Source organism: Leptopilina boulardi, unplaced genomic scaffold, assembly GCF_019393585.1.
Source record: "Leptopilina boulardi isolate dan_hultmark-lab unplaced genomic scaffold, ZJU_Lbou_2.1 LbouV2_150, whole genome shotgun sequence".
Lineage (NCBI taxonomy): Eukaryota > Metazoa > Arthropoda > Insecta > Hymenoptera > Figitidae > Leptopilina > Leptopilina boulardi.
Window position 1 is genome coordinate 2754428 of NW_026137697.1, and position 16308 is coordinate 2770735.

Here is a 16308-nt window from a genome sequence, read left to right on the forward strand (position 1 = left end):
TGCCACTTGTTGATTATATACAGAATTTTTTTTTTTTTAACTTCAGACAATATGAATTTTTTAAAAATATATAATTTAAATCAAAAATCACTCAGACATTTATTGATATACTTTGGAAAAAAAATGGAAATAAGATTTTAATTAAATTTTCCGTCATTTTGGAGACAAAAAAAAAAAAAGGAAATTATAACACATGTCGTAAATGAGAATTTTTTTCTGGAAAAAAAAATATCTTTCTTTTTTTTCATTTGAGGTTTTAGATTATATATACACCTTGTAAAAGAGGACGAAACCCATTTCCTGTGGCCTTTCTGTGTACATTCCTTGTCAAGGAAGATGTGAACGTTAATTAAGAAGGTTGCCTTACCTCTTGGTGTATAAAAGCATTTATGAATCTGGGATTAAGCGTAATATAGAAACAGGTCAGGCAATACACACTTGCATTCCTCACAACGATGAACTTTAACACATTTATTACTCCCTTTTTGTGCGCCTCTTTTCAACATATATACATATATACCGGGAAAGATGTCTTCCATATGTTTTCCACAAGACTTCCTCACAATTTTGAAACAACCGCAATTCTCTAGATTTTTATACGAAAGAGCACTTATATTTGGAAAATTAACAAAGTCGCAAAGAATAAATTTCTTTTTACATTCTTATATATACAGTGAGAAAAAAAATTTAGTCTTTGCAACAAAATTGTTTAGTTAGGCAATTTTAGTTTTTGTAACCAAATTTTGGTTGGCTGAAACAACAAAATAATTTGGTCTAAAAAACCAAATGATTATTTGTTGTCCTAACCAAAATTTGGTTGCGACAACCAAATAATTTGATTCGCTCTCAGCTCATAACTTAAGAGAACAGTTACACAGAAAATTAAAATGCATTAAAATAAGCCGCAACGCTTATTATTTTAATCCAATTTTGCTTATTTTAATCCATTTTGGTATTAAAATAAGCAAAATTGGATTAAAATAATAAGCGTTGCAGCTTATTTTAATACCTTATATCTTTCTGTGTAGTTTAAATCTCTCACGAGGATGAGTAGTCCAGTGGTCAGAGCTCCCGACCTTCAGTTTTAAAACAGAGGTTCGATCCCAGGTGGAGATGAGATTTTTCAAAATCCACAAATATTTCAATTGGTTAAATATAAATTCAATGTTAAATTGATAATAAATAAATAATGAAAAAAAAGAAAAAGAAATAAGGTAGAATAAAATTTTTAATTTTACAAAAAAAACTGTTTGTTTGATTAACCAAACATTTTTGTTGACCTAAAAAAAAATTTGGTTGAACTAACCAAACATTTTTGTTATGCCAACAAAAAACACTCAACCAAATTTTTTGGTTGAAGCTCAAACAAATAGTTTGGTTGCTTAAATACCAAAAAAATTTTTTTGTTGGCCCAACCAAATTTTAGTTGCTCTGACTAAACATTTTTCTCAGTGTATATATCTTTCTATATATTATAAAAAGATTTCGCCGTCGCCGCCGCTGTTTCAGAAATTTTGACCTAGGAGGGGCGGAGTCCCCCCCCTCCTAAATTTTGAGGTAATGTTCGTTTCTAGACTCTGAATATAGCCGCAAGTCCCCTCCCCTCTTCCGCAAGAAATGACCTAAATTTTGAGGTTATGTTCGTTTCAAGGCTCTGAATATAGTCGCAAGTCCACCATCCCTCCTCTCATTTCCCCTCCTCCGTCAAAAATGACCTAAATTTTGAGGTTATGTTTGTTTTAAGACTCTGAATAAAGCAGTAAGTCCTTCCCCGCTTCCCTCATCTCTCTCCGTATTTCCCGTCAAAAATGACATAAATTTTGAGGTTATGTAAATTTCAAAACTTTCAATATAGCCGTAAGTGGAGGTTGAGTTTCTGCCAAAAATGACTTGAATTTAAAGGTTATGTTTGTTTCAAGACTTTTTAATAATTTATTCGTTTTTAGACAATTTCATTGAAATTATTTTTAAAAATAATTTCTTAATGTCGATTTTAATTTTAATAATATTTATTTAGATTTCAATGAATTTGTAATAATAATTCTTTGAAATAGATGGTTCATTTGGAAAAATAAGATCCTAGTATATATATATATATATATATATATAATATTAATAGAAATATGTAAATCAAAAGAAAAAAATTTGTTTGAATTAAAAATTTCAAAATATTAATATATTTTTTATTTACTCTTTTTCACCGCAAAATTGCATATATGCGAAAAACATTTCATCGACGAAAATTTGAAATCCTTTTTATATTCTATATATTTTTCTTCAATTCTAAATATTTGCTTTTCATTACCTAAAATAAATGTTTATTTGTTTGTGTGAAATTTTTGTAGAAAAATTGTAATTTTTCCAAATCAATTACTATCAGAAAATTTTTAATCACATTTTCGAAAAATGTTTGTTAAAAAAACGAAATTTTTTTTAATTTCGAAAAATAGGAAGAATAAATCAAAGGAGATATTTTCTATAAATGTTTGTTTATCTTTTCAAAGCGTCATAATCCTTCTTAGATTTATTGAAAGAAACGCAAACATTCTATATTAAGGATCAATATTAAAATATATTTTAAAAAAAGAGTAAACATATTCTTTCACCTTACTTTATTTCAGTAGTATATGTTTATCTCTCTTTTCTGTATAAAAATGTCCATTTTTGCACGCCCATTTTTATTTCCATATCGATTTTTATATTTTTGCGAGAAATTTCCAGATGAATTTTTTTTATAAATTGTAAAAGTAACGCGCATATATATATGATTTCTTAAAGAGAGACGCACCTGGAAAAATCTTTTCTTCATCATATCATTTTTATTCCGTAAACAAAAAAGCCATATCCATAGAAGATGCTGACAGTCTTCAATCCAATGACAAAATGCCTTGGTCCACGTTTCAAAATCTAAGTTGAAAAAAAAAAAAAAAATTAACCGTGGAGACCCGAGGTATCCGGTTAAATTGGTCACGGGATTGTACACGTGTTCGTTGCTATCCTTGTCGAATTGAGCTCCATTTTTCCCACAGAAACTCCTGACGATTCTACCATATATATATATATATGTACTCTATATACTTTTCGACCCTGATGCTTTTACTTCTCCATTCAAGACTATGCCCGAATAAAACTCGATAACTTTTCTTTCTCAACGAATTCGGATAATGGTGTATATATATACAAGACGTGAAAGCTGACGTTTTTTTTTTTTTAGAAAAAAAGATTTAAAAATTTTTATTACCGTTATTTACTACTGTATATAAGCTGCAAATGCACTATTCTTTTAAAAAATAGGAATTTTTTTTACTGTATGTGATCTGAATTTTATAAAGGTTATTTCTGACTGACAGAAAGTTCCATTAAAACGATTTTCGAAATTACAGAACTTTTACATAATCTATTATTTACTTAATATTTATTTTAAAATTTAAAAGAATTTTTTTTTTGATAGAATTTTTCTTATTTAGCAGAATAATTTGTTTAAATTTTCATTTTTTTACAAAACATTTAAACAAATTTTTATTCATCAGAATTTCATTAATCCGTGTTGAAATTTTGCCAGGGCTCAGATCGGGTCCGAATTAGGCCTAATTTGTAATCGCCCTAATTTGGCCCTGATCAGGTGAGGCGTTTCATTCCCCATTAGGGCCCTAATAGGTCAATTTCTACACGGGAATTAGCATTTTCTTTTCGTTGAATAATTTTTCGAATTATTATTTGACAGAATTTTCATTTAACCGATTTTTCCTCGGATTTTTTTTTATTACCGAATTTTTTGTATATTTAACCAAAATTTCATTTAAGAGAATTTTTATTTCATCAAATTTCTATTTTACAGAACTTTCATTTGTTCAAATAAATAAACAATTCGACAGAAATATTTGGGCGCGAATTTTAAAAAGTAATGTATAAAATTTTTCCGTTTGGTTATTAATTATAAAATTCGTAGCCAAAAAGTTTCTGGTGGAAGTTAATTTGAATAAATAAAAATGTCCGCCTCAAGGTAATATTACCAGGAATATTACTGTAATATTAACGGTAATATTACAGTAATATTACAGACTGATTTGAGTTATTCATAAAGCATAAAAAACGTAAATATATTATAAGTCAATTTGGCTTGTTGGTAAAACTCTGGACTCGTGTGCTTTGAGTTCGGGGTTCGATTCCCTGGATGGGTAGATTTTTTTCGTAAAGAAATGTTCCCATAATATTACTGTAATATTCTCTTGTAATATTACCTTAATATTCTCTTGTAATATTACCTTAATATTACGGTATAATATTACTGCAATATTACTGTAATATTACCTTAATATTAGCGCGTAATATTACAGTAACATTACCGGTAATATTACCTTGAGGCGGACATTTTAAGATCACTGTAAGATTACTGTAATATTACAACGTTATATTACATGTAATATTACCTTGATAATGAGGTTATATTACGTGCTTCTTGGGCAGTTTATTTAATTCAAATAAAAATTATATTTGATTCAAGTTAATATTTATTTGATAATAGTCAAGTAACCGAGTATTTGAATCAAATAAATTTTTTTTTTTTCAGTGTATTTTATAAAATCGAGATAAAATTCTCCTAAATAAAAATTCGTTTAAAATTGGCTATTCTGTTAACTGAAAATTGAACAAATAAAAATTTTGACAAACAAAAATTAGAAATTCTATAAAGTGAATTAAAAATTTTGCCATACAAAATCGATTTAATGAAAATTCTCTATTTAAAAAGTAATTCGGTTTAAAAAAAATTCTATATCTAATGAAATTCTTTAAAATAAAAATTCTAATAAATTAATTTTCGGTTTGAAGCGTTTTCATTTTTTTTGTAGAACCAAATTATTATGTAGATCGCCCAAAAATTAAACATGATATTAGTGACATGTCACATGTTTGTCCTCTTTGTAACAGGATATATACAATATATTATTTTCAAAATTGATTATAACGACAAAAATAGAAAAAAAAGTCACTCGGTGTGCGGTTTTTAGGGAAATATTTCCTATTCATATAAATAAATAGAGCTGAGAAAGCAATAACTCGAGCAATAGTACAAATAGAAAGAAATAGAGATTTTTGAAGGACATTTTGTTTGGAACATGTACATGATATTTTTGTCGTGTGTGTAAATAGTATATATATATATATACATATAGTAAGGGACTAGCAAATTCATGAGCTGTGCCAATATGCGGAGCACTACAAATCGCTGAACCCATCGCCTTTTCGGACTGTGCAAACAATTGGACATTTTTAAGGGTGCGCAGATGCGCGCCTCTCTTTTTCTCTCCTTCTCCTTTTTTTTCTCTCATTTTACTCGGTGCATGATCTCGCTTCCGGAACCACTCTTGTGTAAACATATAGATATATACATATATATTCGTATCGAGAGAAGGAAAATTTATGCACATTCATTTTCTATGTGGGCGAGTCGACAGGTTAGCGAATATCATCGAAATGCAGATAGCAACTTCCACGATCTTTGATATAATCATTGTTTTAATCACGTACAGCCCGAGGGAATTTAATAACGGTTTTGTAATTTATTTTAATAGGAGAGTAGCTTCGTTTGTAATTTGAATATATTATATTATAGTCGTGTGTTACAAATGGGAATAAATGGTTAGCTAAACAAACACAAGAGTTTTGAGAAAGGATGATTTGAATTGTTTTTTTTTTAAATCTTATTTTTAAGATTAATAAATAAATAAATAAAAACTAAATAATTAGTTTTTTAATAAATAATGTTCTATAATGAAAATTGGAAAGTTTCTTTCAAGTATACCGTGTTTCTTAAGTGTTCGAACTATATATAGCTAACCACTTGGAAGACATTCAAAACTTATAAACTTCACACGAGAGAAAAGTGTACTTCTACTCGCTAAACTTGAAAGTGCTTATGAGGTTGCAGCAGCTCATTTTCGAAAACGGCGTGTTCAATGTTTCGCAACTTCATCATCACTTTTAGTCTTTGCATTTGGTATATTTTTTTTCTCCCCCACTAAATAATTTCTAATCTGTTACGAATAACACAGGTTTACAGTGAATTTGTCACTCGAACAAAACATATTTTTTTCAATTAATATGTGTTTTTTGAGTAAGAAAATCATATTTTAAATTTTTTTCCCTCGTGCAATTTTTTTGTAACAGCAATTTATGCATTTTCCAGGTGTGACGTCACTTAAAGTCACCGGTAGAGAAAGCAGTTAATACAAATGTAAAAAATAAATCACTATTTGAAAGATAATTAAATTACCTTTCAAACCATTGGTCAACCAATAAAATCCATTCAAAATTGGCAGAGTTACAGTCGATCAAAGTTCAATTTTAAAGCAAATTTTAATGATTTTTAGACATTCGACTAAATTTCGCTAATTTTTTCAAAGTCAAACAATCAAAAAAAGGCAAGTTTTAAATTTTTTATTAATAATATATTTAATAACGAAACTTTTAAGCCTTTATAGACCTCGATCGGATAAAAAATGACAATTCTACACTACATTTTATTGAACAAAGTACTTTTTCACTTTTAATATATTTTCAAGTGATTTCGATCTACATATATCAGTTTTGTATAAAATTAAGTTAAGCGAAGCTCACTAAAATGAGTAGTCGGGGGTTTTCGGGGTCGCTGATTACGAATTCGAGATCAGTTTTTCAAAATTCAAAATGGCGGATCCAATATGGCGGACAAAATTTTAATAATTAGAAATGAATTTTGAAAAACAGACCTCAGATTCGTAATCAGCGACCACGAAAACCACCGAGTACTCATTTTGGTGTACTTAGCTCTAATTACTAAAATTTTGTCCGCCATATTGGATCCGCCATTTTGAATTTTGAAAAACTGACCTCGAATTCGTAATCAGCGACCCTGAAAACCCCCGATTACTCCCCCCGAAATCACTCGAAAATATACTAAAAGTGAAAAAGTACTTTGTTCAATAAATGTAGTGTAGAATTGTCATTTTTTATCCGATCGAGGTCTATAAAGGCTTAAAAGTTTCGTTATTAAATATATTATTAATAAAAAATTTAAAACTTGCCTTTTTTTGATTGTTTGACTTTGAAAAAATTAGCGAAAGTTAGACAAATGTCTAAAAATCATTAAAATTTGCTTGAAATTTGAACTTTGATCGACTGTAACTCTGACAATTTTAAATGGATTTTATTGAATGACCAATGGTTTGAAAGGTAATTTAATTATCTTTCAAATAGTGATTTATTTTTTACATTTGGATTAACTGCTTTCTCTACCGGTGACTTTAAGTGACGTCACACCTGGAAAATGCATAATTTGCTGTTACAAAAAAATTGCACGAGGGAAAAAAATTTAAAATATGATTTTCTTACTTAAAAAACACATATTAATGGAAAAAAATATGTTTTGTTCGAGTGACAAAAAAAAAAATTGAAATTTGTAAACCTGTGTAATATAAGTTTTTCATATTTTTTTTTTTCAGTAAAAGAGAAATTTTTTCAAATTACAAAAATTTTGCACTTTTTCCACTATTGTAAATTAGCAGCTGCTGATGTGGGGGATTGTTGGATTTAAAAATTTGAAGACTTCCGTTTCTATATGCTCGAGAGAGCGTTGAGGAATTTGTAAAAGCGCGCAAGCTGCGATTGTCTACAACTTAAAACGGCAATTAGTAAGGTACATGCGGACAAAAAAGGTTGTTTAAACGATGAACCATTCCGCTCAGAACCTTACCGGCGCCATCCGCTAACTTGTACAAATATTGAATTATGACCGCGCCTCCATCCAATCTATGTACCATACCGACAGGTTTGATTTTCTCTCTTTTTCTCTCTCTCTCTCTTGTTTCTTTTGATGTTTGACATGTGTGTACGCGGGTATTATGTATAGCTTCGTTTGCTTGGACACTTCAGAATGCCCTGTACCTGCATATATTTACAAAAAATGTCAAAAAAAAAACTCAGTAATTAAAAATTATTTTTCTCTCTCATGAATCAGAATTGTTTTTGAAAAAAAAAAAATAATCAAAATAAAAACTAATTGAAAACAAAATAATAAAAAATATTTCAATTTAATGGAAAAAAAAATTCTTTTAGACGAAAAATATTTTGACATAAACAAATAATCGTTTCATTTGATTAGAGATTTTTTTTTTTATGCAAATAAAAATGTTTTGTATTTCAAGGTGCACTTGTATGAATTTTTTTTTTTTTTCCATTTGACGGGGAAAAAATTAATGAAAAAATAGTTTTGGACGCATTTATAGAATGTGCTTTATATATATACACCGCGAGGCTATACGTCTACTGATGAATATTTTGAAATTCGCTTTGATGCCAATGAATGCTTATTCACCTCTTAATATTCTCATTTACGCTTTTCAAAAGTATTCGTAATTTTTTTTTTTTTTCTACTTTTTTTTTTTATTTATTGAATAAACATTTCGTCTGATTTCAAAGGAAAAATAAATGTAGTTCGATTATTTCGCCACAATGAAAATTTTATTTCACTAAAAAGAATATATATGTATATATGTGGGTGTGTATTGTGTGTGAATTTATCTTCAAATGGATACATATGGAAAGGCAGCTTTTCACTATAGTCATAAATGAAACATTGTATTCGTGCAAAAAAAAAAAAAAAATGCTTGCCCGCACACTTTTTTTTTCTATCAGAATTTTTGTATTTTTATGAATTTTTCATGAACAAATTCAAGTTCACAGTAGTGTGAAATATCAAGTTTTTTTTTTTTCACCAACAATATAGAACTAATTTTTTCCTATATTCTAATTTGCCCTACTGGTTTTTCGCAAACTTTTATTTATTTACTTTTTTCTGTTTTCTTTCTATTTTTTTTCGAATTTTTGTTTGTAATTTAATATAAAAAAATAAATAAGTCCTTCTTTAGTTTGTATAAAAATATTTAATTAAATTTTTATATATTTGATGACATTTTCAATTTACATATATTTGTTTTTTTTTTTTGAAAAAAATCACCGAGGATTAAATGACAATTTTATTTAAATTCTAATTGAAAGTATAAATGATGTAAATTATAGAAATTATTAAAGTCGTTAAAATGTTAAATGCACACACATTGGCGATATAAGTGTCGATCGTATTAAACACTTTTCTTTATGCTTCAGTGTAAAGTAATTCATAAATAACGACGCAATAAATAATCTGTCCTAAGGAGTGTAAATGTATTTTCAAATTGCAATTTTCAATGTTAGAAGTAGAATTAAATTGCAAACACACATATATATATATATATATATATATGTGTATTGAATCCGTAAAAGCTTCTACGACCTATTTATCTCGTGTCAGTGTACGATTTCAGTGTTACGTATTTTAACGATCAGCAAACACGCTATTCAGTTACATGGATTTCAAATTGTTCTTCCGTCGCTAAAGTGCTGATTTATGTATCTTTTAGCCCCCAGCTTTATTTTATTCTTTTTTTTTTGTTTTTGTTTAAAAAAAGAATAAATAAATAAACACTCGATTGTTGTCTCACGAATCGCGTGTTATTAATATCTCTTAATGGTTTGTTTCTGTTTATTGCTTAGGATAGAATTTTTATTTTTACACTTTGGAAAATTGCAATCGTATATATATAATTTGGAAACAGTTATGCATTTTAGTTGTTTTTTTTATTGAATATTTTGTTATGGTTATCAGTAGGAGATACAGAGAGGGGAGAAGATTATTTGTTTTCACTTTCCTCATTTCACTTCCTGGTTTCGATTTTCCAGTCTCTATACGGTTTTCACTTTTCCTTTTCTGTCTTCTATTACACACTGCCGACTTTTCACAATTCCGTTTCCTTTCATTTTTTTTTATAATCCCTACTTTACACTTTTTTTTACCTTTTTTATTATTTCCAAGTTCACTTCTTTTCAATTATTTATCTTTTTCTACTTACAATTTTTTTTTTTACTGTTTTTTGTTTCCTAATTCTACTTTCTGTATTCCTACTTTTTTATTTTCTGACCCCTACTTTTTCATTTCCTAATTCTACTTTCTGTATTCCCATTTTTTTAATTCCTGACTATTTTTTCATTTCTTAATTCTACTTTCTGTATTCCTGGTTTTCTATTTCCTAATTCTACTTTTTGTATTCCTACTTTTTAATTTCCTAATTTTTTATTTCCTAATTCTACTTTCTGTATTTCTACTTTTTTATTTCCGAATTCTACTTTCTGTATTCCTACTTTTTTGGTTTCTAATTCTTCTTTCTGTATTTCTACTTTTTTATTTCCTAATTCTACTTTTTGTATTCCTACTTTTTATTTCCTAATTCTACTTTTTGTATTCCTACTTTTTAATTTCTTAATTTTTTATTTCCTAATTCTACTTTCTGTATTTCTACTTTTTTATTTCCGAATTCTACTTTCTGTATTCCTACTTTTTTGGTTTCTAATTCTTCTTTCTGTATTTCTACTTTTTTATTTCCTAATTCTACTTTTTGTATTCCTACTTTTTTATTTCCTAATTCTACTTTTTGTATTCCTACTTTATTATTTCCTAATTCTACTTTTTGTATTCCTACTTTTTAATTTCCTAATTTTTTATTTCCTAATTCTACTTTCTGTATTTCTACTTTTTTATTTCCTAATTCTACTTTTTGTATTCCTACTTTTTAATTTCTTAATTTTTTATTTCCTAATTCTACTTTCTGTATTTCTACTTTTTTATTTCCTAATTCTACTTTCTGTATTCCTACTTTTTTATTTTCTGACCCCTACTTTTTCATTTCCTAATTCTGCTTTCTGTATTCTTAATTTTTTGTTTCCTAATTCTACTTTCTGTATTCCCATTTTTTTAATTCCTGACTATTTTTTCATTTCTTAATTCTACTTTCTGTATTCCTGGTTTTCTATTTCCTAATTCTACTTTTTGTATTCCTACTTTTTTATTTCGTAATTCTACTTTTTGTATTCCTACTTTTTAATTTCCTAATTCTATTTTTTGTATTCCTACTTTTTAATTTCCTAATTTTTTATTTCCTAATTCTACTTTCTGTATTTCTACTTTTTTATTTCCTAATTCTACTTTTTGTATTCCTACTTTTTAATTTCTTAATTTTTTATTTCCTAATTCTACTTTCTGTATTTCTACTTTTTTATTTCCTAATTCTACTTTCTGTATTCCTACTTTTTTGGTTTCTAATTCTTCTTTCTGTATTCCTGCTTTTTTGTTTCCTAATTCTACTTTTTTATTTCCTGATTCTACTTTCTGTATTCCTACTTTTTATTTTCAATTTCTAATTCTTTTTAATTATTTTGTACTTGAATCAATATTTTTTAATTATTAATTGATTTAGAATTATTCGTTACTTTAAAATCGCTATACATGCTTTGAAAACTAATTAAATTCGGAAAGAGAAAAATCGCACAGTCATGGAGAATCGAACCCCGGTCCTTGCTGTTGCAAATCCAGTGGGGAAGCCACCCAGCTACCTCAGGCGTTAATTCAGGCATGACAAATTTTACATATATACGGGACAATTTACTTCTCGTTTTCTTTTTCAAAAATCGAAATTATAAAAGTAAGGAAGTAGAAAACTAGAAAAAGGTATACATAATGAACCCTGAGATTTTCTAAATATATCGATTTGTAGCGCATCTAATTGAGAACTAGAAATATCGGAAATAAAGAAACAGATCACTTTTTTTTTTCTTTGAAAGAATGCTTTGTTAAATTGTAATTCGTATCCTGTCAATAATGAGAATTTTTTTTTTCTTTCTTTTCAGAGTGACCTTTAGAAATTAGTCATCAAAAAAATCATGTAATCTGCGTTGTCTGGATTTTTCGTATCATTGATGTGTGTCTGCGGTCCATGAAACAAATTGGTAAGTGAGTTTTGTATTTTTATATATATACATTTATATATATTCGTATCTCGTTTCATTCGCGAAGATATAAGGCTACAAGGCCGAAGGACGCAGATGGACAAAAACTACTGGAACGAGGTTAGGGTATATCTTTTCTGACCTGAGATATAGTATATCTATATATATATATATAGCTCTCGTGTGACTCGTGAGCGTCCGAGACGAACTCGGATTAGTCAAGGGCTGCGGGAGGCTGTGTACCACCCGGCATTTTTCGTCTGATCTATCCGTGCCGCGATCTTCGCGCAGATAGACCGAATCCAACACGGGAAAAAGAATTCCCCCAGCTGACACACGAACACGAATGGAAAATCGTTGTCGCATTGTGCGGTATATATTAATGTTAAAGAAAAGATTCTCTCCTGAAAACTACGTACATTTGCGGTTCATAAGAAAACAGAAAAAAAAAAAATAATTCTTTTCATTCATGCACTTCTTATTATATATATACTCAAGCGTATCGCGTTTTATTTTTTTGAGGTATCAAAGATCTATGATGCCCCTCACACCTGCTCTCTTGACGATACTTCCACATTTATTTATGCAGCCGGAGAATATTGCTTTCTTCTTTATCATGTGACGAAATTTTTACCTTGATTTTCAAACACCTTGCACGTTGATCGATTTTATTTTTCCTCCAATTCTTATGATGAATTGAAAAAATGAAATTTTGATTTTCTTCTTTCTTTCTTGTGGAGAAATATTGAAGGGGTCCTGGCAGGGCTTAAGTAGGGAAGCTCTAAATTCGTAGGAAACAGGGAACCCGATCGGGGCCACAGAAGAGCGCCCTACTTCAAGCCGATTAAAATCGAGTAAAACCGAAGCCCGACCAGGGCCTGATTTGACCCCGGTTTCCCTTCCTTATTGAAATTGCCATATTTGGGACAAAAATGGCTTGAAACGCCTCACCCAATAAGGGCCAGACCTGGGAAGCGTCAAAATGTGGCTTTATCTTGTGGTCCAAATCGGGAAAGGCCAATTTTATGGACGCCAGATTTGAACCAGGTTTGAGCCATGACAAATTTTCTACCCGGGCTGTTACAAACAGATCAGGGCCAGGTTTGCGAATTTCTACACGGGGTTTTTTTTTGTCTTCACAGGATATACAAAAACTACGAAAGTTTGCTGGAAAAATTTGCACAATAACTCGTGGAGAAATATTGAAAGGGTCCTGGCAGGGCCCAAGTCGGGAAGCTCCAAATTCGTAGAAAACAGAGAACCCTATCGGGGCCACAGAAGAAAGCCCTATTTCAGCCCGATTCAAATCGATTACAACCGGGGCCCGACCAGGGCCTGATTTGACCCCGGTTGGATTCCCTCCCTTATAGATATTGACATATTTGGCCCAAAAATGGCTTGAAACGCCTCACCCAATATGGGCCAGACCTGGGAAGCGTCAAAATGTGGCTTTATCTTGTGGTCCAAATCGGGTATGGCCAATTTTATGGACGCCAGATTTGAACCAGGTTTGAGCCATGACAAATTTTCTACCCGGGCTGTTACAAACAGATCAGGGCCAGGTTTGCGAATTTCTACACGGGGTTTTTTTTGTCTTCACAGGAAATACAAAAACTACGAAAGTTTGCTGGAAAAATTTGCACAATAACTCGTGGAGAAATATTGAAAGGGTCCTGGCAGGGCCCAAGTCGGGAAGCTCCAAATTCGTATGAAACAGGGAACCCTATCAAAGCCACAGAAGAAAGCCCTACTTCAGGCCGATTAAAATCGATTAAAACCGGGGCCCGACCAGGGCCTGGTTTGGCCCTGGTCGGATTCCCTCCTGTATAGAAATTGCCATATTTGGGCCAAAAATGGCTTGAAACGCCTCACTCAATATGGGCCAGACCTAGGAAGCGTTAAAATTTGGCTTTATCTTGTGGCACAAATCGGGTAAGGCCAATTTTATGGACGCCAGATTTGACCCAGGTTTGAGCCATGACAAAATTTATACCCGGGCTGTTACAAACAGATCAGGGCCAGGTTTGCGAATTTCTACACGGGGACAGAAGAGCGCCCTACTTCAAGCCGATTAAAATCGATTAAAACCGGGGCCTGACCAGGGCCTGACCAGGGCCTGGCTTGGCCCCGGTTCCCTGTTTCAACCAGGTCAGAGCCAGGATAGCGAATTTCTGCACAGTAAGAATAAAACCCGGGTAGAAATATTGTCATGGCCCAAACCGGGGTCAAACCTGGCGTCAATAAAATTCGCATATTTAATTGACTTAAATAGTAAATATTTGATAACAGTCAAGTTATTATTTAAAGTAAATAAATTTTTTCTGTAATAAATTAAATAATTTTTATTATAATTGAATTTTAATTATTTAAAAAATTAAAGATAAATTTTAAAAAGAAATATTTCTCTTGAATGAACATTTGTTTAATTTTTGCTGAAAGGAGAGAAGATTGAGGAGATTTTCTTAGTGTCGCTATATGGTTAGACTTTCTGTTTTTCGATGCGTCCTAAAAAGACAATGACGTCGAACTTCTTTTATATATAATGAAAGAGATTATATTTTTACGACAATGTTACGTTTTTTGTGGTTGCGTCCCTAAAGGCTATATATATTGGAAGCCAAAAGGAAGAATTTCTATTTTCGCTTTGCCCCAGTGTATAACCCCGTAATTATGTCCATTAGTCAGAGAATATATATATATATATATATATATATATATATATATATATATATATATATACCGTTAACATCACTTTATTTTCTACTGATTAGTTTTCAAAAAATTTTTACAAAAAAATACATCTCTTAAAGTGAAGATGATGAGGGAAATCGTTTTCAAACGAGTCGGTAATTACTTTCAAAATAGTGTCGCGCGCGTGAGTTAAAAACAATTTTTAATGATAATTTGTGTAGGTATAATTATATATACTTATTTTTCCATAAGTTAAAACATTTCTTTTTTAAGTTTTTAAATTTCTCTTTATTTTAATCCCATTTTTTCGTTAATTATCCTTAGTTAAGTTAATTTAATTTCATATTAAATAAAAATTTTATATATTTTTTTTCGGTGAATTTTATTTTGATTTCAAATATTGGTCAATTTTTTATTTTCTAACCACCTTTTTTTGAGAATCTATATTAGTGACATACGACGTCTTTGACCTTTTTTTTTTTTGTGATGCGAGAAAAGCGCACATAGGTCGACGGCGCAATCGAGCAGGAAGCTCTTCTCAAATCCGTATAGACTTTTTCGATCAACTTTCTTTTTTTTTTCTTTTTTTTTCGGTGAGATCCTCTCTTTGAACCATTCGGCAAAGGATATCTTTTCATCTCGTAAATTCGATTTATTACATCTGAAAACCGCGACTGTGTGCGAACTCGGAAACATGTCCTTGAACGCGCGAGATGAACTTTAATTGGAATTCAGCCAAGAGTATCGAAACCATATATATTGTATATAGTGTTTAATGATTGATTAACAATGTAATTTATCGAGTCATTTTTAGTCACACATTCGGAATTTATTGAAAAAAAAGCGTATATCAATAATAATTTATTAGTGGATGAAATATATATTTATTGGAGGAACTTTTGGAAATTTTGTTTTTAAGGAAAAATATTCATATGAAGCCTTTTTAAACTCATGCAGAAATTCGCTAACTTGGCCCTGACCTGGTTTGAAACAGGGAACCGGGGCCAAACTAGGCCCTGGTCAGGCCCCGGTTTTAATCGATTTTAATCGGCTTGCAGTAGGGCGCTCTTCTGTTCGGCCCCGATCGGGTTCCCTGTTTTATGCGAATTTGAAGCTTCCCAACTTGGGCCCTGCCAGGACCCTTTCAAAATTTCTGCACTGATTTCCAGGTCTGGCCCATATAGGGTGAGGCGTTTCAAGCCATTTTTGGGCCAAATATGGCTATTTCTATACGGGAGGGAATCCGACCGGGGTCAAATCAGGCCCTGGTGGGGTCCCGGTTGTAATCGATTTTAATCTGGCTGAAATAGGGCTTTTTCTGTGGCCCCGATAGGGTTCTCTGTTTTCTACGAATTTGGAGCTTCCCGACGTGGGCCCTACCAGGGCCCTTTCAAAATTTCTGCAATTATTTTCTTCTCCCGTGAAAAAGTTTTGCCAGGGCCCAGATCGGGGGTGGATCAGGCTGCCTTATTAGGAAATGAAACGCCGCGTCTGATGTGGCTCTGATTAGGAAATATAAATTTTCCGGTCGCCCTGATTTGGCTCTGATCAGATGTGGTGTTTCATTCCCTACTAGGGCCCTGGTAGGGCAATTACTACACGGGCTTCTTATGGGAATATTTATACCTATAATATAGTAATTTCGATTAAATGCCAACTAGGTTCATTCTCTCTTTATTGGGGTTAATCTTTTGTATATTTAAAAATGAATAGATTTTTGTTGAAAAAATAAATGAAATTGAAATTTTGAAATTTTATGCG

At 30.8% G+C, this 16308-nt stretch overlaps 1 long non-coding RNA gene across 1 annotated transcript in view; it reads left to right on the forward strand.

Annotated features, from left to right (window-relative positions):
* The window catches only part of LOC127291666 (uncharacterized), an 86807-nt gene that overhangs the window by 27737 nt on the left and 42762 nt on the right, over nucleotides 1-16308 (forward strand). The window contains exon 3 of the long non-coding RNA XR_007844641.1: nucleotides 11758-11856. This is a non-coding gene — a long non-coding RNA (uncharacterized LOC127291666). The remainder of the gene's footprint in view (nucleotides 1-11757; nucleotides 11857-16308) is intronic.